At 38.9% G+C, this 23,088-nt stretch overlaps 1 long non-coding RNA gene across 2 annotated transcripts; it reads left to right on the top strand.

The window, feature by feature from the left end:
* The first annotated feature begins 2,221 nt into the window (after window positions 1-2,221).
* On the top strand, window positions 2,222-19,927 carry LOC116661179. Of its 2 annotated transcripts, none has more exons than XR_004316964.1 (3): window positions 2,222-2,537; window positions 14,750-14,850; window positions 17,783-19,927. It is a non-coding gene; the product is annotated as an uncharacterized LOC116661179 (long non-coding RNA). The 2 variants fall into 2 exon arrangements; XR_004316965.1 differs by lacking the exon at window positions 17,783-19,927 and adding an exon at window positions 16,132-16,177.
* Window positions 19,928-23,088: the final 3,161 nt, after the last annotated feature.

Below are 23,088 nucleotides of genomic sequence, written 5' to 3' on the forward strand. Positions count from 1 at the left end.
GACTGGGGCAAAGAAGGTGTCCATCTGGAGGAGGGAGTGTAGGGGTCAACACCTCAGAAGGGTGAGGAGGGCATCCCTGTGGAGGGGAGAATCCTGGCAAGGAGTGTCAGAGTCTTGGGAGGCTGAAGAAAGAGTCTTGCTGGAGGAGTGCCCTGGTATTGGATGTCAGAGGGCATCCACGTGAGAAGCTCACACTGGCATGGAGAGTCAGAGCCCCATGTGAGCTGAGGAAACCATCCATAGTGATGGGAGGGGAGGGTTGGCACATCAGGCATATGGTGGCAAAGCCAGAGCTGGGTGAAGAAGACGTTCACTTGGAGGGTGGCTTGTCATGGGGTTTCAGAGCCAGAGTGAAAGGGTATTCCACTTATGGGAATTAGAGACCCAGCAGGGTGAAAATGGGTCTTTGTTGGGTAGAAACCTAGCATGGGTATCAGATCTTGAGTAGGTTGAGGGGCCATTCACACCAGAAGAGCAGATTGGGACAGGCTGTCAGAGCCTGAGCACAGGAAGGAGGGCATTTGTGCAGAGAAGTGGGCAGCAGCAGCTGTGGAGGATTGCCAAGGGATTGATGAAATAAGGATAATGGAAGATGGGTGTCTCATTGTCAGAGAAGGGCACTTCAAATACAAAAATGGAGAAAATTAAAATGAGTCCTGTGATGTATCATATGAACTCATATATATTTGTGTGTGTGTGTGTGTTATATAAGATAGGTAGGTAGGTAGATAGGTAGCTATAAACGTGTATATTTATATATATGTGTGTATGTATATACATACATACACTGATATAATAACTCTATCCTCTAAGAGACCCTAGGGAAAATGACACGCAAATAACAATGGGCACACCAGTGACTAGATCATACCTTCTATATACCCCTTCTCTACTGAAAGGAACCAGAGCTCCCTGGAGAAATGGCTGATTCCAGAGCTAGGGCAAGAAAAGTATAAAATAAGCTTGGAATATCTTCTTTTCCTAGAAGACAAAGAATAGCTCAAAGAATGATAAAGACATGTTAAAGGATATAGATGCCTACTTGAAGGGGCACCTGCTGATCAAATCTAGGATAATTTGATTATCAAAATAAATAGTGATGAGAATGGACTATAACTGGTTAAATAAAATGGAAAACATATGTATTCTAAATACAAATTAATAAATGAATAATTGAAAGTTTGATGACAAATGGGATTTACACATAGTTCCTAAGTATCCTCCCACAATAGTTATGAGTTACAAATGCAAAAAAGAATAACTTTACAGTGGAGAAGCATGGAAGACATCATCTCATTCAAGTGATCAAAGTGAAAAAAAATCAAACTCTGTCACCCAATGGCATGAACACAGCATCATCTCTGCAATAGTCCTGACAAAATGTACACTTAGAGTCTGATAATGAGGAGACATAAAACAAATGCAAATCGAGGGACACAGTGCAAGGTAACTGGTCTATAATCTTGGATGGTGTCAAGGTAATGAAAGAGAAGGGAAGACTGAGAAACTGGGCCACTGTGAGGGACACAAAAAAGATATGAAAATAGAAATAACTCATGCTTCTGAATTCTTTTGCTATAAGAGACATTTTTAAAATATTAGGAAAAATTTGAACATATCTAAGGATTAAATGATAGTAACGTATCGATATTGATTTCCTGACTTTGATGATCATAGTTTGGTTATGCAGAACATCCTTGTTAGTGGGAAATGCACACACAAGGGGACAATGAGGCATCAGATCAGCAACTTGCTACCAGATGGCTCAGAGAAAGGGAAGTTCTTTTTGCCACACTTGCAGCTTTTCTAATGTGTTTGAGATTGTTTCAAAATAATAAGCCAAAAATAGAATTATGAATATGGGTGTGGTTTCTAGTCCATGAAGATGACTGGAATCAAATGGCAAGAAGCTTTCTGTGTTTTTGAAAGATTGTGAAAAACTGTTGGCTCCTGACATTTTTAGTCAGAATTCTAAAGCTCTACATAAAATAAGTGGATTTTAAACTTCCGAGTAAGCTCTTCACTAAGAAATTTTATTCTATTCTGCTTACTCTCTCACGTCTCCAGTTTGATTGGTACTATTTTGATCATGCGCACAGGTTACATTATAAAAAAATATTAGGGGCAGGGCCAAGATGGCAGAGTAGAGAGACTCACATCTTGCCCTCTCCCACAAATACACCAGGAATTACATCTACAAACCCACTGAATTGTGCAGAACACTACTGAACTCTGGCAGAGTGTCTCTCATTTCAAAATACAGGAGGATTCTCACAAAATCCAGTAAGAAAAAAAGGAAAAATAAAAAACTGGTGCAGGATTGGTCCTGCAGAGAGGAAGTAGCATAGGAAGAAAGGCTGGGCCACCCCCTCTCCATCCGGCAGGTCAGCAGGGACATAAGGGGAGCTTCCGAGGCTCAGAGGAGAAAGTGACAACCACTTGACAGATAGAACTAAGGAAGGATGCCACAGAGGGTCCCTGCAATCCCCAGCCCTAGACGCAAGCCAGCAGGGACAAGCTGGGACAAGCTGCTGGTGGTAAGTGAGGAGCCCAAGCAGAGGGCGGGGGCCCACTGCACAGAGGCAGCCTCAGGGGACTGGAGGGCAGTGTGAGCTCTGGCTGGGAGTGTGTGTGGAACAGAGCAGCCTAGGACCCTCTATGAAAAAAAACCACTGTTGGTATAGGTGGGAGGGGTGGGTGCCATAGCTGCTTTCTCTGCTTGTCTCCATTGTTGATGTGTTCTCGTGAGAAGAGAGGTGGGGCTCCATCATAGCCATCACTGCTGTGCTGAGGCAGGACTGAAGGCTGAATCCATACCCTGCAGCCCTGCAATTTCTTGGGGAGGGACTGAGATTTATTTACAGCCCCAGCAGAGAGGGCGGATTTGCTCTCTCTGGACCCTTTGTGGATCTGTGCCTGTGGAACAAACAGGCAGTGAGCAGAGTTTGGGCTCACAGTGAGGGCGAGTACAGGTATTTACAACAGGCCTGCATACCATACTGTATGTGGAGGCTGGCCTGGGGTCTGCACCAACCCTGTGGCACACCACAGATTCAGATGTGTGACCGCATGCTTGCTATGGTGGGTCCTAGCAAATGACATTGGCAGATCTGCACTGGTGGTTCCTGGGGCTCAGAGCCTGGGGGACACCAGAGTAGGTGGCTGACATTCCTGCAGCTAAGGCTGGGACAAAGGAAGCATCAACAAAGAATACTTTGTAAGCCCGCATAACAAATGACAGACAACACCACAAACAGGCCTTCAAGACCATAGTAGATAAATGATACTCCTAAATCCATAATGCTAGAGATAGACCTCGATAGTCTACCAGATCATGACTTCAAAAAGGGAATGATCAATACAATGAAGGAACTAAAAGAGACTATCAAGAGAGACAGAATACTTTAAAAAGGAAATTGAAACTATAAAGAAGAGCCAATTAAAAACAGAAAACTCAATGGCTGAGATAAGAGCTGAGCTAAAGGCAGTCAAAAGCAGGCTAGATAACAGAAGTCACCCAATCAGAACAGCAGATAGAAAAGCAAATAAAAACCAATGAAAGCAACATAAGGGACCTATGAAATAATATAAAGTGTGCCAACCTACACATAATAGGGGTCCCAGAAGGAGAAGAAAGAAGAAAAGGGGATTGAAAAAGTATTTGAAGAAATCATGGCTGAAAACTTTCCAAACCTAAAGAAGGAAACAGATATCCAAATACAGGAGGCACAGAAAGTCCCAAACAAGAAGAACCCAAACAGATCTATACCAAGACATATTATAAATAAGATGGCCAAAGTTAAAGAAAAGAAGAATTCTAAAGACAGCAAGAGAAAAACAGAGTTAATTACAAGGGAACCCCCATAAGGCTTTCAGCTGATTTCTCTACACAAACACTGCTTGCCAGAAGGGAGTGATAAGATATATTCAAAGTCCTGAATGAGAAAAAGCTGCAACCTAGGATACTCTATCCAGCAAGACTATCCTTTAGAGTAGAAAGAGAGATATAGAATTTCAAACACAAGCAAAAACTAAAAGAATTCAGCAATAATAAATCTATGCTAAAAGAAATATTGAAAGTTCTAATCTAAATAAAACATAAACAGGAAGCTATAGAAATTAGGAAACCATAATTGGAAATGCAATAAATACAGTGAATTGCAAGGGAAAACATGAAGATGTAAAAATAAATAAATAAAGTATTTCAAAATCATAAAAGGTCAGAGAGGGGAGCAAGAAAATATAGATCTTTTTCTCTCTCTATTTTTTTTTTCATTCTTTTTAGGATGTGTCTGAGCCTACATGGCCATCAGTCTAAAGCAAACAGATATAGTAAGGGGTTAACATACTTGAAAAACAAGGTAACCACAAATCAAAAGCATATAATAGAGTCACAAAAAAACAAAAAGAAGCCAAGCTAATACAAAAGAAAATTATCAAGCCACAAAAAGAAAAACAAAAAGGAAAAGAAAGAAGAAGAAATACCAAATCAAATGAAAAACAAAGTTAAAAATGGCTATAAATATACATCTATCAATAATTACTATAAATGTCAATGGACTAAATGCTCCAATTGAAAGACATTGGATAATAAAACAAAAGCCTACAATATGCTGCCTACAAGAGACCCACTTTAGAGTGAAAGACACACATAGATTAAAAGTGAGAGGATGGAAAAAATATTTCATGTAAGTGGAAATGACAAGAAAACAGGAGTAGCAATACTCATATCAGACAAAATAGACTTTAAAACAAAGTCCATAAAGAGAGATAAAGAAGGACACTTTATAATGATCAAAGGAGCAATATGAGATGAAGATATTACATTCCTTAACATATATGTATCCAATATAGGAGCACCTAAATATATAAAACAAATACTAACAGACATAAAGGGAGAAATTTATGAGAATACAACAGTAGTAGGAGACTTTGACACCCCACTAACATAATCAGACAGAAAATCAATTAGGCAACAGAAATACTAAATGACACAATAGAACACCTGGACTTTGTTGATATTTTTAGGACACTACACCCCCCCAAAACAGAATATACGTTCTTTTCAAGTGCTCATGGAACATTCTCTAGGATAGACCACATACTCAGTCACAAAAGAAGCCTAAACAATTTAAGAGGATAGAAATTATTCCACACATCTTCTCCGACCACAATGACATGAAACTAGGAATCAAACACAGAAAAACAAATGAGAAAAAAATGACAGCATGGAGGCTAAACAACATGCTACTGAAAAACCAATGGGTCGGTGATGAAATCAAAGGAATTTTAAAACACCTTGAGACAAATGACAATGAAAACACAATCACACAAAATCTATGGGATTTAGCATAAGCAGTCCTAAGAGGGATGTTCATAGCAATATAGGCCTTCCTCAAAAAAGAAGAACAATCTCAAATAAACAACCTAAACTACCACCTAAAAGAATTAGAACAAGAAGAACAAAGAAAACTCAAAGTCAGAGAAGGAAAGAAATAAAGAAACAAAGATCAAGGAGGAAATAAATAAATAGAGATTTTTAAAGATCATAGAAAAAAATCAATCAAATCAAGAGCTGATTTTTGAAAGAGTAAACAAAATTGACAAATCTCTGGCCAGGCTCACCAAGAAGAAAAGAGAGAGCACACAAATAAAATAAGTAATGAAAATGGAGTGATTACAACAACACAACAGAAATGAAACAAAATCATAAGAGAATACTGTAAACAACTATATGGCAATAAATTAGACAACTTAGAAGAAATGGACAAGTCAGAGTGGCCATCATTAAAAATGCTGGTGAGGGTGTAGAGAAAAAGGAACCCTCCTGTACTGTTGGTGGGAATGTAGTTTGGTACAGCCGTAATGGAAAACAGTATGGAGATTACTCAAAAAACTAAAAATATAGTTACCATATGATCCAGCAATCCACTCCTGGGCATATATCCAGAGGGAACCTTAATTCAAAAAGACCCATGCACCCAATGTTCATAGCAGCACTGTATACAATAGCCAAGACATGAGAGCAAACTTAAATGTCCATTGACAGATGACGGGAGAAAGAAGCTGTATATTTATACAATGAAATACTACTCAGCCATAAAAAATAATAAAATAATGCTATTTGCAACAACATGGATGAAACTGGAGAATGTCATTCTAAGTGAAGTAAGCCAGAAAGAGAAAGAAATATATCATATATCACTTATATGTGGAATCTTAAAAAAAAGAAAGACAAACTTATTTATAAAACAGAAACAGACTCATAGACAGAAAATAAACTTATGGTTACCAAGGGGAAGGGAGTGTGAAGGGATAAATTGTGAATTTGAGATTTGCAGATACTAACTAATGTATATAAAATAGATAAACAAAAAGTTTATACTATATTACATAGGGAACCATATTCAATATCTTATGGTAACTTATGGTGAAAAAAAATATGAAAACGAATATATGTATGTTCCTATATGACTGAAGTGTTGTACACCAGAAATTGACACAACATTGTAAGCTGACCATACTTCAATAAAAATATATTAAAAAGAAAAAATATTAGAAAATATTACCATCATTCCCATTTTCCAGATAAGGAAACTGAGGCATAGAGCTAGGATTATGTAGGTAGGAAACATCATAAGACACATAATTTACTGACAAGATCAAACTTTAGTGATAAAGATGATCTCTATTTTTTCCATCTCCATCCTAGAGTGATATAAGGCAGTAAGCTGGTTAGGGGTGTCTGCCCTGCGGAATCAGACTTCCCCATGATCTTGCTTGAGGGACACTGAGAATTGGGAGGCCAATTTTTGCTGTGTAAGCCATGCCCTCCAGTACAACTTATATCAGTAAAAGAGCCAATCTTTTGATCTCCAGCCTTCTGACTATTTTGTTTCTCTCAGTCAGTTTAGAATTTAAGAGGGTAGCATAGAAGTATAATTTATTACAGTCCCTCAAACCCCAGACTTGTGTCCAGGATTCATTGCTCAACAGATGTGTGTGATCACGAGTTAGTGATTTAATCCATCCACATCTCTGTTTTCTCATCCATAAAATGGGGATAATAGCAGAAACTACCCCAAAGATTATTTGGCAGGATGACAGGTTATAACCCAAGAAAAGGGTTTAGCTGAGTGACTGGCACATTTTAAGTACTCAAGAAATTTTGCCTATTATATTTATAATTTAACATTTTAAATTCATTTTCATACTTTATTATCATAATTTTGATCTTTGCTGCAGAAATCTATTGCTCTGTTTCCTTTTAAATATGTTTGTTCAGCACTGGTAATGGCTAATGCCCCAAGCCCATCTCCACCCTATCTATGTGGAGAGGAAATTGAGGCATTAGCTGTTATTGGTGAAGATAGATATGAGCATTAACAGATGTCGGTGGCAGTGGGATTGGGGTATTACTGATATCAGCAGAGAGAGAAGAGTTTGAGGCATTAGCTGATCAGTGGTGAAAGAACTGGTTTAAAAGGAAAACACAGCACTAAAATTCTGGGGCAAAGATCGAAGTCAGACTATTGTCAGAACATAGAAAATAAAAGAAATCCAATTGTATAATGGAAGAAACAAGTTTTACTGTGTGTGTGTGCATGCGTGCACGCATGCAGTGTGTGTTCTAGGAGGGAGTGCAAGAGTCAGGTAAATCAATACTTTGCAAATTGCTAGCTCTCAGAGGTTGGTGGGTTATCACTTCTAGAGAGAGAAGGGAAGAAGCAGGTTTTAGAAGCACGCTTTCCAGGAACACTACAAACAGATATAGATGGTGCACCCATTGGACTGACTAGCTAAAGATCAAATATAGAGAGACAGATATCTGTAACAAAGACCTATAGGGCAGGGTGCCATGGTTATTTTCCTGTTGTGAGTGATCACCCCAAATACCTCCTGCAAGTTTAAGCTGCAGTTTTTGCATGATATCAGAGGAAAGAAATTGGCACATAAATGCTGTCAACGATGGTGACTAGGTGATGACTGACAACGCTGTCTAATGTTAATTGAGTCCTGTGTGCCAAGCTAAGCAATGTGCATTCATTATCTCATCTCATCTTCACACCAATCCTACGAGATGGGAAATAATTTTAACTCCTCCATTTTTCTAACAAGGAAACTGTTCAGAGAAATTAGGTGGGTTTGCCTGTGTTCGAAGTGGCTTTTGAAAGATCCCAACAGCAGAGGTAAAGAAGAGAAAAAACTTTTATGCCCTCAGCAATATAGATTAGAGTTGAGGCTCTTTTGTAGAAGATTATTCTGAATATGCTTTTTAAAAAAAATAAAAAGTAAAACTATAGCATGCTTTCAGAAATGCCAAGAAAACAAGAAAAGTTCCCAAACCCTGCAGGAGGAAGGGACATGCAAAGGTTATTAATGACCCCCTGCTGTAATTCAGAGAAGTGACCACTGAATCACATAGGGGCACTTGTTTATTTTTCCCAGAGCGTGTATCCAGGAGAAGATGGAGAGTCTACCAAGCTTACCAACCCTACAAGGGTGTACAAATAACATGTTTAAGAGATGATGTGATCGTGAAGCAAAGTAAATTGAAGGTCATGTTAACTTTCATTACTTCCTAGTGATAGCCATAGCTTTAAAGATGAACAGTGTATATATAGAAAAGTGAATTATTAGCCACACACCTGGTGCTGGCAAAAGGCTTGGTCCCCTGAACCATGACCAATGTCAGTACAATGAGCACTTTGAAAAGGATTAAAAAGAAAACTAAACAAATATATAAAGTACTGTGCTCACACACTGTGGAGAAAACAAGATGAATTAGCTTTTCCCTAAGAGTTGCCCATTACACAAAATAAGCATTATCTGGAACTCATATTTGTAGATACACAGAAGAGTTTTAAAATTATAAGAATCTACTGCATCAAATTTGTATCAGATTAAAAGATCTATGTAAAAAAAAATAGGTTTTTAAGCAAAACACAGATGATCAAAATGGACCAAGATAAAGAAAACCTGCAAAGTCTAATATTCATAGAAGAATTGTTACAGGTAGTCAGAACTCTGCCACTAATTCAGGTCCAGAGAGTTTCTTTTTTAAATTTATTTATTTTTATTGAAGTATACTTGATTTACAATGTTGTATTAGTTTCTGGTGTACAGCATAGTGTACAGTACTCAAGAATGTAATTAAAGGAACAACACAGAATCTTTTTCTTTTTTTTTTTGAGTCAAGTCATATCTTCAGAGGGATAAGATAGAATATTATATCAATTAAATAAGAACATGCTTAAAAATGAGGAACTAAGAAATCATATTATAGAATTGCTGTAAAGACCTATTGATGGGTAACCTAAATAGCAGACATTTATTTTCTCAAACTTCTAGAGGCCAGAAGTCCAAGGTCAAAATGTTGGCAGAGTTGGTTTCCTCTGAGTCCTCTCTGCTTGGCTTGTGGTTGGTCATATCCTCTCTGACTCTTCAGATGGTTTTACCTGCATGCATACCTGTGTCCTAGACTCCTCTTATAAAGACACCATTCTTTATGACTGGACATAGAGTCATTAGTGTCTTTAATCAAACCAAAGAACTGATATTCCAGAAACCCCAGAACCAATTCAGAAAACTCATCCTTAAAACTCTTTTCCCCCAGAGCCAGTCTCAGTACCAAAATCTGTATTAGTCAGGGTTCTCCAAGAAACAGAACCAACAGGATGTGTATATAGCCAGAGAGAGACAGAGAGACAGAGAGAAAGAGAGAGGGAGAAGTTTATTGGCTCATGAGATTGTGGAGGCTTGGAACACCCAATATCTGCAGGGTAGGCTGTCAGGCTGGAGACCCAGGGAAGAGTTGCAGTTCAAGCTCAAAGGCAGTCTGCGGGGAGAATTCCCACTTCTTGAGGGAAGGTCAGTCTTTTCCTATTAAGGCCTTCAAATATCTGCATGAGGCCCACCCACATGATGAAGGGCAATCTGCTTTAACAGAAACTATTGATTTATAATGAAAATTTAATCATAGTATACCATTTGCCTCATCTATGAGAAATATTTATATAGTCCTAGTGTGATAGGCAGAATGGTGCCAAGCCCCTCCCCCAGATTTCACATCTTAATCTCCAGAACCTGCGAATACATTAACCTCCATGGCACAGGTATTTGTAGATGTGATTAAGTTAAGGCTCTTAAAATGGAAGATTTTCCAAGTGAGCCCAATGTAATCAAAAAGATCCTTATAGGAGAGGTAGGAGGGTTGGCCTGAGAGAAAGAGATAGGCAACTAAAATAAAAGGTCAAAGAGTCAGAGCGATTTAAAGATGTTATGCTGATGGTTTGGAAAATGGAGGAAGGGGCCATTAGCTAAGGAATGCAGGTGGTCTTGAGAAGCTGGAAAACACAAGGAAACAGATTCTCTCCTATAGCCTCAGGAAGGAACCAGCCCTGCTAACACCTTGACTTTACTCCAATGAGACTGATTATTTTTTACTTCTGACCTACAGAATGTAAGGTAATAAATTTATGTTCATTTAAACCAGTAGTTTGTGGTATTCTGTTAACAACAGTAATAGGAAAGTAATACACCAGTAATATAAAATCCTGAGTAGTTAAATCAAAGTTATCTTTTGAGAGGAAGAGAAGGAAAAAGATGTGTGTGTGTGTGTGTGTGTGTGTGTGTGTGTGTGTACATATGGTTGGAGAGTAGGGTAAGGGAAATGAACAGTTATCTCCTGAATAATAAGCCAATGAACATAACAAAAAATAGCTAATAGATCTAAAAAGCAGAATTTATAGAGTAAGGATTAGAGGATTGCTCTTATTCATTACAAGCTTTGTCAGAAAATATGCCATTAATCTATGTATGTGCATATATAATTTTAATTAAAAATTAAAACTAAATCAAAAAGGTTACCAACTTCATACTCTGAAAGAATTATTAGAGAATATACTTCAAAAGGAGAAATAAATGAATTCAGAGAAGAAACAGGTCATAAGAAGCAAGGGCAAGCAAAGAAACTAAAGAAGCCTAAATGTAAAAGAGTTAATACCTTGAAACTAGAATCCCAGATGATCTCAACATAGATAATGGTGAAGGAAATAAGAGAAATAAGTCCTGCTAAGATTCCTGATGTTTGGGTTTTGGTAAGCTATGGATACTAATTAACTCTAGGTATTAATGCCTAAATAAAAATTAAAGGTATCTATTAACATTTTTATGGTTACTACTAAAACAAGGAATAGAATGTATATCTTTCAAATCACTAGAGGAGGTTCTGCTTCTAGTATGCTAAATAAGCTTCTATGGAGCAAATCTTTCCGCAAAAAAACTCATAAAATCTGGGGTGGGAAGGAGCAAAACCAAAAGTAGGCAGATTCTGGAGAGGAGTTAACATTTGGAAAAAGAGAATAGTAGTGATGTGTTTCCTGTTTTCACAGTTTGAGCCTAAGGAAAATCCTTAGATTGTGCTATGCAGGGTATCTAAAATTAATATAGCAAATCTTCCATTTTTCTGACTTGAAAAGCCAGAAAAGATAGCCAGTAGAAAGTTACTGGAGAGTGGGAGGAGAATCCTAGAAATGAGAGATAAAGCTAGGTATTCCCAAATGCTATATACAATCTTTAATCAAATCTCTGGCTGTCCCCAGACCATGCATATGCAAGGCAGATTTCAAGCTGGTTAGCAAAGGCTAAAGAACTGAACTGAGATTTGAACTGCTTCCCAAGGAACAAGGCTTGCAGTTTGAGTCCAATCGAGGAAACTGAGTGCTTAAACAATCCTTATCAGAGGAATATAACAGAATCCATAGCCTTTGCACCATAACATTTACAATATCTAGAATTCAATCCCAAATTTTCTATTTATGAAATAACAGGAAAATGTGACCCATTTTCCAGAGAAAAAGCATTCAATAGAGACTAACTCCAAGATGACTCAGATGTTGGAATTAGCATGTTTTAAACTATTCTCAATAACATAAAGGAAAATGTGCTTGCAATACACGAAAATATAGGAAATACCAGCTGAGAAATAGATACTAATATTTTTAATGTAAATTTTATAACTAAGATTTGTTTAAAGTCACTGGATGTGCTCAACAGCAGAACAAAGATAATATAGGAGAGTCAGTGAACTGAAGAATAAATCAATAGAAATTATCCAATACATTAAAAAAATGTTTTAGATAAACCAAGACTCAGGGACAACATAAAAAAGTTTAACATACATGCAAATGAATCTGTCAAAAGTTCAGAAATAGCCAAAGTAAAACCAATGAGTCATGAAAGTAGTAATTAGTAAAAGTTGATTAGGTACACACCAAAAAGTCAGTTTGTAAATCTGCAGCACTCAAATCAAACATGGAATGAGGCTCCGGGGTGAAGAGACAGTGATTATTTATTCTTCACAGTGATTAGTTATACTATTAGAATTTAAATGATAGGAAATTGGTCAGTGGTTACCTCATATCAACAGTTTAAGTTTTGCTTATGATTTCCAGAGAAACAAACAAGAAATGATCCAGGTCAAATTAATCTTGCAAAGTAAGCTAGATTAAGCTCTGCTTATGTGACTACACTAGTTTTGTCTGTTCAGGGAGTTTTCAAGGCTGGTCTTTATTTGATTTTGATTTTAACAAATTCCAGAAGGAGAGGAGAAAGAGAATGAAGGGGGAAATAAGGATTTAAAAAATCACAGCCCAAAATGTCCTAAGCTTGGAGAAGAAATAAATTTACAGATTCAAATATTTCCTAGAGCCACAGGCAGGATAGATTTTAAGAGAACTACTCCTAAGCACATTATAGTCAAATTGCTGAAAATTAAAGAGAACATCTTGAAAGTAAAGGAAACTGACACAATACATAAAAAGTGAACAATGACTTAAATGACAGCTGACTTCTTATTGGAAATAATAACACTGGAAATAATAGAAGACAATAAACAGAGGGATGGCATCTTTAAAATGCTTATGAAAAACAACTCTCAACATGGAATTCTATATCCAGCAAAAAATACCCTTCAGGAATGAAGGTAAAATAGAGCATATTTGGATAAAATAGGCTAAGAAAAATTTTTTGTCAATGATACACACTACAAGAAACACCTGTGACTCAACAAGCCTTCCAGGTGATTCTGAAACATGTTCAGTTTGAAAAACCACTGATTTATTAATTATTATTGAAGTCTAGTTGATTTACAATGTTGTGTTAGTTTCTGCTGTACAGCATAGTGATTCAGTTATACATACATACATACATAATCTTTTTCATTATACATTATTACGAGATATTGAATATAGTTCCCTGTGCTATACAGTAGGACCTTGTTGTTTATCTATTTTATGTATAGTAGTTTGTATCTGCTAATCCCAAACTCCTAATTTATCCTTCTCCCCACCCAATTCCCCCTTGGTAACCGTAAGTTTGTTTTCCATGTCTGTGAGTCTGTTTCTGTCTTGTAAATAAGTTCACTTGTACTATTTTTTTAGATTCCACATATAAGGAATATCAATATGATGTTTGCCTTTGACTTACTTCACTAAGTATGATAATCTATGTCCATGCATGTTGCTGCAAATGGCATTATTTCATTCTTTTTTTTTATCATCAACTGTGAAAACCATGGATTTAAATGAGAATTTGGCACCACATACGAGGTTAACATAGATCTTCACCATCTCCTTTAACTCTAAGTCCCATGATTGCATGATTTAATAACATGCAGTAAGGAGTTTTTGGCTGGCTGAACTAGACCTCAGATGTTGTTAGTTTGGGCAATATACTTTAGTGAACTATGGCACAAACAATGCTACTACAAGACTCCAGTGCAAAAGTGTAGCATGGAGTTTTAGAGCGAGTAGTCTCCTGACCTCTACCTGAAATCACTATCGTGGCACTACAGGGATCACTAGCTTTATTAGCATTAGGAGTAGGCAGTTTCTGAAGGTAACATTACCTAGAGTGTAAAATAAAGCCATAGAAGTCACAGTGATACCTCAAGCAGCTTTGCAAGCTTTGCTTGTCAGTAGGCATGCACCAAAGCAGAGAGGGGTAGAAGAAGCAAACACAGTAAGGTCAGCAGACAGTTCATAGGCACATATGAGACACCCATCTGAGGATGCAGAAAAACAGCTGGGAAGACTTTGGGCTCAGAGGGAGTGCAATGGAGGATCGTGAAGTTCCTGCTTGGGCTGCTAGGAGGATCAGAGGCACTTAAATTACGGCAACAGAGTATGCAAAAGTCTTTATTTGGCATGGCCAGGTAATATTTGGATTTCAAAGATCTATATATGGCAAAGGATTGGTCAAGTGTAGAAAAAAAAGATGGTGGAAAAAGAATGCAAAGGCTGAGACGCTAGCTGTTGGCTGTAACATTATGAGCAGAAGTGAATGTAATACATTCAATGTCAACATGTTGAAACTCTGTGGCGTCACTCACTCTGGTGGGAAAAGGGCAAAGAGCCTTCTACTCTGCAGTTCACCCAGGACTGAGAGATGAGAATCTAATCGGGCGGTGGGCTGCCATGATGGCATGAGACACAGTATGGCTTTGTGGTTAGGACCTGGGTTAGGAATTGTACATATCTGGCATTAAATCTCAGATTATAGGTTTCCCCTTCACATGACCTTGAATATTTTATTTATCCCCTTTGAATTCCAGGTTCCTCATCTGTCAGATGGAGATAATAATGATCTCTCACCCTTATGATTGTCTTTTGTTCTTTCCAATCAGTTTGACAATCTTTTTTCTACAGGAAGTTTAGGAAAGTTCTTTTCTGATTTTCCCCATCTGTAGGAAGCATTGTTGATAAATTCTGGAAAGAGCTTGGAACCTCAGTTGGGAGAGAATTCTGAGCACAAGAGACCTAGTGGAGAAAAGCAGTGTTAGCGCCAAAGGTACCATGTTGCTTGTGATTGTGCGTGAAATTTCTTTCATATTTACCTATAATAGGATTCATACCATGTATTTTATACTGGAAGGAAAAACATACATTATTTTCCACAGCAACGTTTGCACTAGTTGCCTGGATCATTTTTATGGCCCCCACCCTGCCACTCCCCAGAAGACTGTAAAACTAGGAAATATTTGCTCACTCACTACATCAGATAAGGGAGTGATTTCATAAAAATCTGTCTCTCTGGGCAGGTCAAAGTAAATCTGTCTCCTTTTGAAGGTAACTCAGATATGGGGACAGAGCTGGTGCCTGCCTAGAGGAATTCATAACTGCACACAAATACAAAGCCTATCATAAGGGTCTTTCCTTCCAAAGTCCCCAGGAATCCCGGCCATATGACATAACCTTGAGTTTTTCTCCCTCTTCCCGCCCAAATGGGATCACTTGTTACTCTGTTTTTGACAACACTTTTCTAACTATGCTTGGCATTTCAAAAATTCATAATCCTTCCCTCCCTCTCCCCTTCCTTCCCTGTTGTCCTTCCTCTACTTTCTCTCTTCCTCCCTCTCTTTCTTTTCTAACTTCTCTCTTCCTCCCTTTCCCCCTTGCAGTTTTTTTTTTTAACACATTGCAAATTTCCTGTAAAGTTAAGGAATCTGTGTTGAATACCCAGGTACTCCCTGCCCAGTTTAAGAAATGAAATTAAAATAAAGGTCCCTGTAGACCATCCCCAATCCATCTCCTCTTCTCTCACACTTCCAGAGGCATCCACTACCCTGAACTTGGTGTTTATCATTCACATGCATGATGTTAGAATTTTACCACATGTGAATATAACCATACATATATAGGGTACTGTTTTGTGGGTTTTAAAACTTTATATGTATCATTTCATATGACTTACATCTTGCAACTTTTTTTCTCAACATTTTGCTTTTGAGACATAATTTTCAATTTTTGGTTTGATAAGGGTAACACTTAAGTGCTCCAAATTAGAAATAATCTCAAAATCCTTTGTTTGTTAAATTAGGTTACATGTATCTTTATGTGAGGTACTGCATTGGTTTTGCTTTCCTGTTTTCCCCTGGACTGACATAAATGTGGTCCCAAGCTGAGAACAGGGAGTGGTCCAGCCATGCTTACATGCATCTCTGCTCATAGTATCTCAGAGGTTATGTCCCCTTTCAAGGATCTGTGAGGAACCCTAGGCAAGAAATGCAAAATAGCATCTAAGGCCCCTGGCTTGCAGTTAACCTCAAAGCTACCTTTTGTCTTTATGCAGGCTGTGTCCACTGTCTCCATGGGAAAAACCCTCATACTCTCAAAAGGTATCTTCCCCACTTCCCCAGAATACCTCATTGTAACATCTGTGTTGTCCCGTCTGACAAAGTCTCCCTCTTCACAAGGTTCTGCACTGGGAAAAGTGGCTCCCACACAAATTGTCTCATAAACAGAACTCCTTAAGCTATATAGGGCAATTAAGCTTAAATAGAACTTTGGCTGGTAAACGTGAGAACAAAGATCTTCCAGGTGTACAAACAAGGGTTGAAATGAATATTTTTCTTTCCACTTCCTTCCTACCCTCTTTTTAAAACCATCTCCTTCTAGTCAAACTTTTCCACGTCTCTCTTCTTCCATGCTGCTCACATTTCTAGGGTGCCTTAATTTTGTTCCCTCTGTTTTCTTTTGCCTTTGACGTGCTTTCCTCTTTGCTACTCAGTTCCCTCTCCTAATTCTACTCAGGGACAAGAAACCTCAGTCTTAAAAGGCTAACACTGTAGAGTCAGCCCTGGGTTCATATTCTGGTCCAGCTGCTGACCACTGGGGTGATTTTGGAAGATTATTTAACCTCCCTCTGTGTCAGTTTTCTCATCTGTGAAATGGGATGCTTTTAGCACCTTCCTCAGGGGTTATTATGGGGAGCAAGAGAAATAATATAAATATTAAAAACCTTTCATATATGGTGAAAACATAGTCAAATCCCCAAAGCTATTAAATATCATCATCATCTTTTGACTCTGCATTTTCCATTCTCTTCTTGTCAGTTAATTTTGTCAGTTAATTTTCACTTGTTTTTATTCACCTCACTTCCCCTGACTCCCCTGAAGTCTACTGCATGTGTCCCATGCTATCTTTCTCCAACAATGGGGATCTAGACATGGGACAGAATCCAGACAGGAGACAGCAGCAGATTATAGAAGCAGAGTTCCAAGCCCGCCAACAGAGATAATACCGCAGAGAAAAGCTCTGTGACTTGCACAAAGCACTCAAGCATGTCCCTCATTGTTCCATTATGGTTCTGCTCTGAAGAATCATTTATTGTGCCCTGAAGCCCACAGAACAGCGATGACTAATTTGACAATGTTTAAAAGTAAGCTAAACCAGACGATCTCACGAGCCCACAATTGCCGACTCAGCTCTCAGTGGTCACACAATCCTCAGCCTCAGGATGGGCCTCAGAGGAGTCATCCAACCTCCTTCTAGGGGTGAGAGAACACTTGGGAAAAGGACAAAGCATGATGGGGATTCTTTTTCAGGCCAGGACCTGAGGGCAGGTGCTTCAGGAAGGGTGACCAACTTCCCCAGTAGGCCCACCCTTGTCCAGCTCACCTGGCTCGGAGAGGGTTCCATCACCACCCCAGAGAAAGGAAGGGGTGTCTTCTCCCTAGAGGACAAGAAACCCTTTGCCACATCCTCCCCAAATCCTGAGTGTGGTTTCAGTACAAAATAACAAGTTTAACTGGGTGCATGAAAAATAGGAATATGTGAGCCATCTCTATAATTTCAATTTTTCTAGTAGCTGTATTAAAGTCAGAAGAAGTGGATGAAATTAATTATAATAATATATTGTATTTAACAACATCTTATTTTAACATGGAATCAATGTAAAAATTGAAATATGTTACATACTGGGTTTTGTTTGTTTGTTTTAGTATAGACTTTGCAATCTGGAGCACGTTTATACTGACAGCACACCTCCATTTGGACCCACCACATTTCAAGGGCTTCAGAGCCACATGTGGCTGGTGGCTACAGAATTGGACACCATAGGTTTCAAGAAACTTACAGTTCAAGAAACCTACAATGTCTTCTGCATGAAATGTGACAGATTCCCTGACCCATATGAAGAGCAGAAACAGCAAAGCATCTTGATTTCAGAGAAAAGCGTTTGTTCTATGGATAAATAGGCCTTCATCAACAGATGCAGAAGGGTGGCAGGAGACGTGGCTCAGACTCCCCCAGTAGGTCTTTTCCCAGCTGAGTCTCTCCGCTCTTTACATGGAGCCCCGCAGCAGGGTCCATGCACTCAGGGATCCATCCGCTCGGTGTCCTGTGGATTGAGGGAGCTGGGGAGTCTCTTTACAAGAAACCATTTATTTTACTTGCTCTGCTCCAGCCCCATTTCCTGGGAGGGGTTTTTAAAAGCAGAACACCCAGAGAGGGAGCCTCCACAGAAGACAAGTTAGTTAAGGGATTTTAAGGAGGAGAGAGTGTCCAACTCTCCAATTCTGCTGGTAGGTAGGGAAAGGACTGGAAACGGATCTTCGTGGAGCTAGGTGATGACCCCAACCATGCCCTGGCCTGTAGGACTGACACACCCCACATTCCCCTGCAGGCTGAGACACACACAGCCAGGGACCTTAGAGCCCAGGCAGGAGACAGAACATGCATGAACTGGGTTTTAAGGAGGGAGGAGCATGCGCCTGGGACCAAGCAAGTATGAGGAGGTGGGAGGTGTAACAGTGAGTGAGGGGAATCATGACCGGGTCTGCAGGGCTCTGAACACCAAAGTACCTGACATGCTCAGGAATGGGGGACATTTGAGGTTTTCAAGAAAGGAAGGAACCTCTAAGAAGACACAGGTAGGTTGACAGGAGGAGGGAAATGGGAGAGCAGGCGCTGGCCACCTATAGCCTGAATTCACCCTCAGCATCCTGGGTGCCCACTGGACCTTGCAGGCCTCCTCCATTGCAAGGAGTGGTGCAAAGCTATGAGGGGTCAGACACCGGACACGGCTCACTCACAGCTGTCACAGCCAGGCTGTCTCCCAATGTGTCCCCTTCATTAGGGGACAGCCACTCAGGTACCAGTGAGGGGTACAGCACTACCAGCAGAACCCAGGAAGGGGGATGGCACAGGAGAGGGCAGGGGCCACAGCTTACTTGCCTTGAAAGGTTCCCAGCAGAGGAAAGAGGCCAGGAAACTGCTTGACGGGAGACACGTGACACTTAACACTGTGGCCCAGGACCCACAGCAACCACAGCCACCAGAGCCCCTGGGTCAAATGGGGGCGTGAGGCTGCCACAGTTGCTTCTGCAGTCCCTCCACCAGGCCTGGGGAAGCTGAGGGTGTGTGTAACTGTTCTAAACACTCTCCCTGACCAAATGGATTCAATGGTTCTGATGGTCGCTGCCACCTCTGATTCATACCAGGGGCCCATAGTGACAAGCGGATGGGCAACAGTCCACCCAGAGCAACGTGGAGGAGAGCAAAGATCTCCCACCCCCAGGGGTCCATGGCACCCACCTTCTACTGCACTCAGCTACTGCTTCCCATACCCCCAAGGATCGACATGGTTTTCTGACTCTCAATATGTTTCATCTGCTGTTGGTACTCTTCCTTGTTTCCTAACATTGTTGTTAATTTATTCATTATTTCTGCCATTTCCCTGGCTGGTTGGGAGGGAGGTAAAAGGAAGGAGGAAGAAATGGAAGAGTACTGTTTTTTATTGTACGTGCTGGCAGTGAAGACATATTGACTACAGGTGATCTAACATGAAATAGAGGCTTGACTATATTGTCTACAGTCATAAAAAGACAATCAACAGAAGTACTAAAAGCGGTAATGTAAGAAACAAATCTCACAGTGGTGGAGAGAAGCCGGAAGTGATCTAGGTTCCTCATCTTTCCCAGTGATGACTCAATGAATTCCATCTCATGTCAGTAAAATCAACAAATAGAAGCATGAACTTTAAGTTATGGTGTACCACCTGCCAACCTAAAACAGAAATCTTTAACTCTTTGGAGGGAGTGGTATTCCACGTAATACCATTCTATTGTACTTGGCCTTGCTTTTAACTTGTGTGTATATTATTTTTATTTAAAATTTTTTTTAAAATAGGGTTTGTGACATTTGATTTTTATCACAGATAAAGGAAGCTTGAACTTATCAGTTACACTAATGATCATAGGTACCTTTAATCACAGCGGTTTCACTGGAAATTCTACCAGATTTACTACCCTTATTGTGGACTTCAACTGACTATGCAAAAAGTAGCAATGATGGACATGACTTCATTCATTTCCTTGTAATGCAGGAATTCTGGACCCTCACATCTTTTTCACTTATTGAGCGTTTTCAAACATTTATGTAGGTAGGGAGAATGGACTAATTAATCCTCAGATCCCTATCATCTGGTTTTAACAATGACTCATGCTTTACTGTATTTTTTCCATTTTGTTTTGTGTTGGCAGAAGGATTTTAAAGTAAATGTCAGACAAATGACACTTTATCTCCAAATGGGTCATGACATTTCTTACTTAAGAACAGTGCTGTTTTCATTCTTAGCAAAATTTCCAGTAACATCTTAATTTCATCAAATATCCTGTTCATATTAAAATTCCCCAGTTGTCTCCAAAACATCTTTTACGGGTTCAAACCAGGATTCAATAAATGGTCATACATTTTAATAATTGAACGATATAGTTCTTACGTCACTCTCTTTTTAAACAGCTTTATTAAGGTGTAATTGATATACCAAAAAAACCGTACATATTTAATGTGTACAGTTTGGTCAGCTTGGACATATGTGTGACATCCATGAAGCCAGCACAATCAGGGTAATAAGCATATCCATCACCTCTAAAAGTTTCCTTGTGCAACTTGGTTATTTTTGTTTGGGTTGTGTGTGTGTGTTACAAACACTCAATGTGAGATCTATTCTCTTGACAATTTTTAATTGCACATTATAGTACAGAAGTTCTCTAGAATTTATTCATGTAGTATAGCAGAAACTTTGTACCCACAAACAACCCCTGGCCCCTGGCAACCACCATTCACTTCTTAAATCTCTTTTAGACTAGAAGAGTCATCTCACAACTCTCTATTTTCTTAACATTGACTTGTTGAGAAATGAGGCAGCTGTTCTGCAGAATATCTTCTTCTGGATTTTCTTATTCCTTCCTCAAGGTGCCATCTAATTTGTTCCTTTATGCCTCTAGGTTTCCTAGAAACTAGAAATAGATCTGAAACTCAATCAGATTCTAGCTCAAGATTTTGGACAAAAACGCTTCACGCTGCATCATGTCAGAAGGTACAGTGGCCAACTGTCCCGCGTATAGTGATGCTGAGTGGGCTTGGGTGGTGGCAGGCTGACTTCCTCATTGTGTAGAAGCACTTTCCTCTTAATAGCCAGGAAGTAATCTTTGGGGCGATGTTTGGGCACCTTGTGAATATCTGTAATTACTTTAGCGTCTATTAATGTTTATTATCTAGATAGACGAATTCATTAGGAGTTTAAAAACTGTTCATTTTCTGATGCTTTCCACTTTTATTCCCTGGAATAATTCTGTTAAGAACTTTTCATCAGTTGGAGCTCTTTGGTTTCCCTGAATATAATTCACACAGGAAAAGCAAATTGGATGCTAACTCTTTAGCTTTAATTATCAACGTTTAGTATAAAGTGTTTTTGCACTTCCTACCTCCAATCATGATAAATGAGATTTCTTCTCTCTCTCTCATTCCCTCGCGCTCCCATAAGCTTAAAGACTTATATATTCAATGTTTCAAACAATTGCGATCATTCTTTTTGGTGTTCAAACTGCCCCGTATTTGACTAGTGAGAGTTCCTTTTCAGACCCCTAAGTGGAAGGAGACCTCAGCTTTTATTCCACAATTTCTATTTATAAAAAGAGTTAAGCATCACATGTGAAACTTTATCCACAGCTGCTAGAGCCTGAAAAAAATCGGGAGAGAAGTGAACCCAGAATTACCTTCCAATGTAAAAAGAAAAGTATGTGAATATGGAAGGTAGGGGACTAGGGAAAAAAAAAAAAACTGTTAAGAAATATCAGATGCTGCAGGGATGGACAAGTCTTAGATATAAGCAAATGAAAAGCAAACACAACCTCAGGACTGTTTTTACCATGTAGATGAAATTTTGATGCAGTTGTTTTTAAGCTACATTTTGACATTTACGTGTACCCTTCCACCAAAAGGGTGCTTCCCAGAGCATCCTGTGGTGAGGACTCAGCTGGGTGATATGTTTAGCTGAGAACTGAGGAGAGACATGGACTGGACAAATGGGCAAGGGCCAGCTGTTTGACCTTGAGGTACTTACTGAATGGAGAGAGGATACTTGAGGGTGTGATTCCTAAATTGATCCCATTGCCAGATGCCAGGATGGATGTGTTAGAATCATATTGGAAGACTATATATTAAAAAAAAAAAAAGACAGATTTCCTGAGCATCCTTCAGGAAAAACCTTATTAGGTTGGTCAGAAGTTAGGTCTGTCAGTCAATGTATTTTAAAAGCTTCCCAGGGAGCTGTGGAGTCCAGGCTCACGGGGGAGCTGATTTTGAAAATACCCATGTAGGGAAAAGTACCAATTCTGAGTGTGGCCTGTGGCAGTTTATCAAGGCATCAGGAAGTGTTTTGGTAGTTCTCAAAAAAAAAAAAAAAAACCCACTTAAATATTTTGTTTACTTCTATTTTATAAATTTGGAATGAAATACATTCCATCCCACAATCCTTAGGCTAATTTGAGGTGGATTTCTATCATGCATAAAAAAAAAATCTTGTCTAATACAGAGGACTAAAGTCACGAAAGACTTGATACAATTATCAGGCAATGTTATGATTTTCCCCCAAATCTCTCCATGTCCTTAATAAAAACTGCTTACTCAAAGGTGGTGCATGAATCCTAAGTTCTGTTTGGTCAGTTAATCTTGACTAGTGTTCAGTTAACAAGCAGCAGTTTGGTCTTCCTAAACATTTTTTTTTGTATCATTTCAGGGTTTTGTTTGTTTATGTTAAATTTACACTTTACTGGTTCTTTTATACAATTTTATATTCTCACTACAAAAACAAGGAACTCGAAGGTTTAAGAGTGAATTATTAAAATTAAATGTAGTGGTAAAATTAGTGAAAAATAATTTCAACTCAAAATAATTTTAGACCTAAAGTGAAGAGCTTCTTTTCAAATATCTGAATGTGGTGCTTTTATGCAATTAGGTAAAA

The sequence above is a fragment of the Camelus ferus genome, chromosome 33 (genome assembly GCF_009834535.1).
Source record: "Camelus ferus isolate YT-003-E chromosome 33, BCGSAC_Cfer_1.0, whole genome shotgun sequence".
NCBI classification, from domain to species: Eukaryota; Metazoa; Chordata; class Mammalia; order Artiodactyla; family Camelidae; genus Camelus; species Camelus ferus.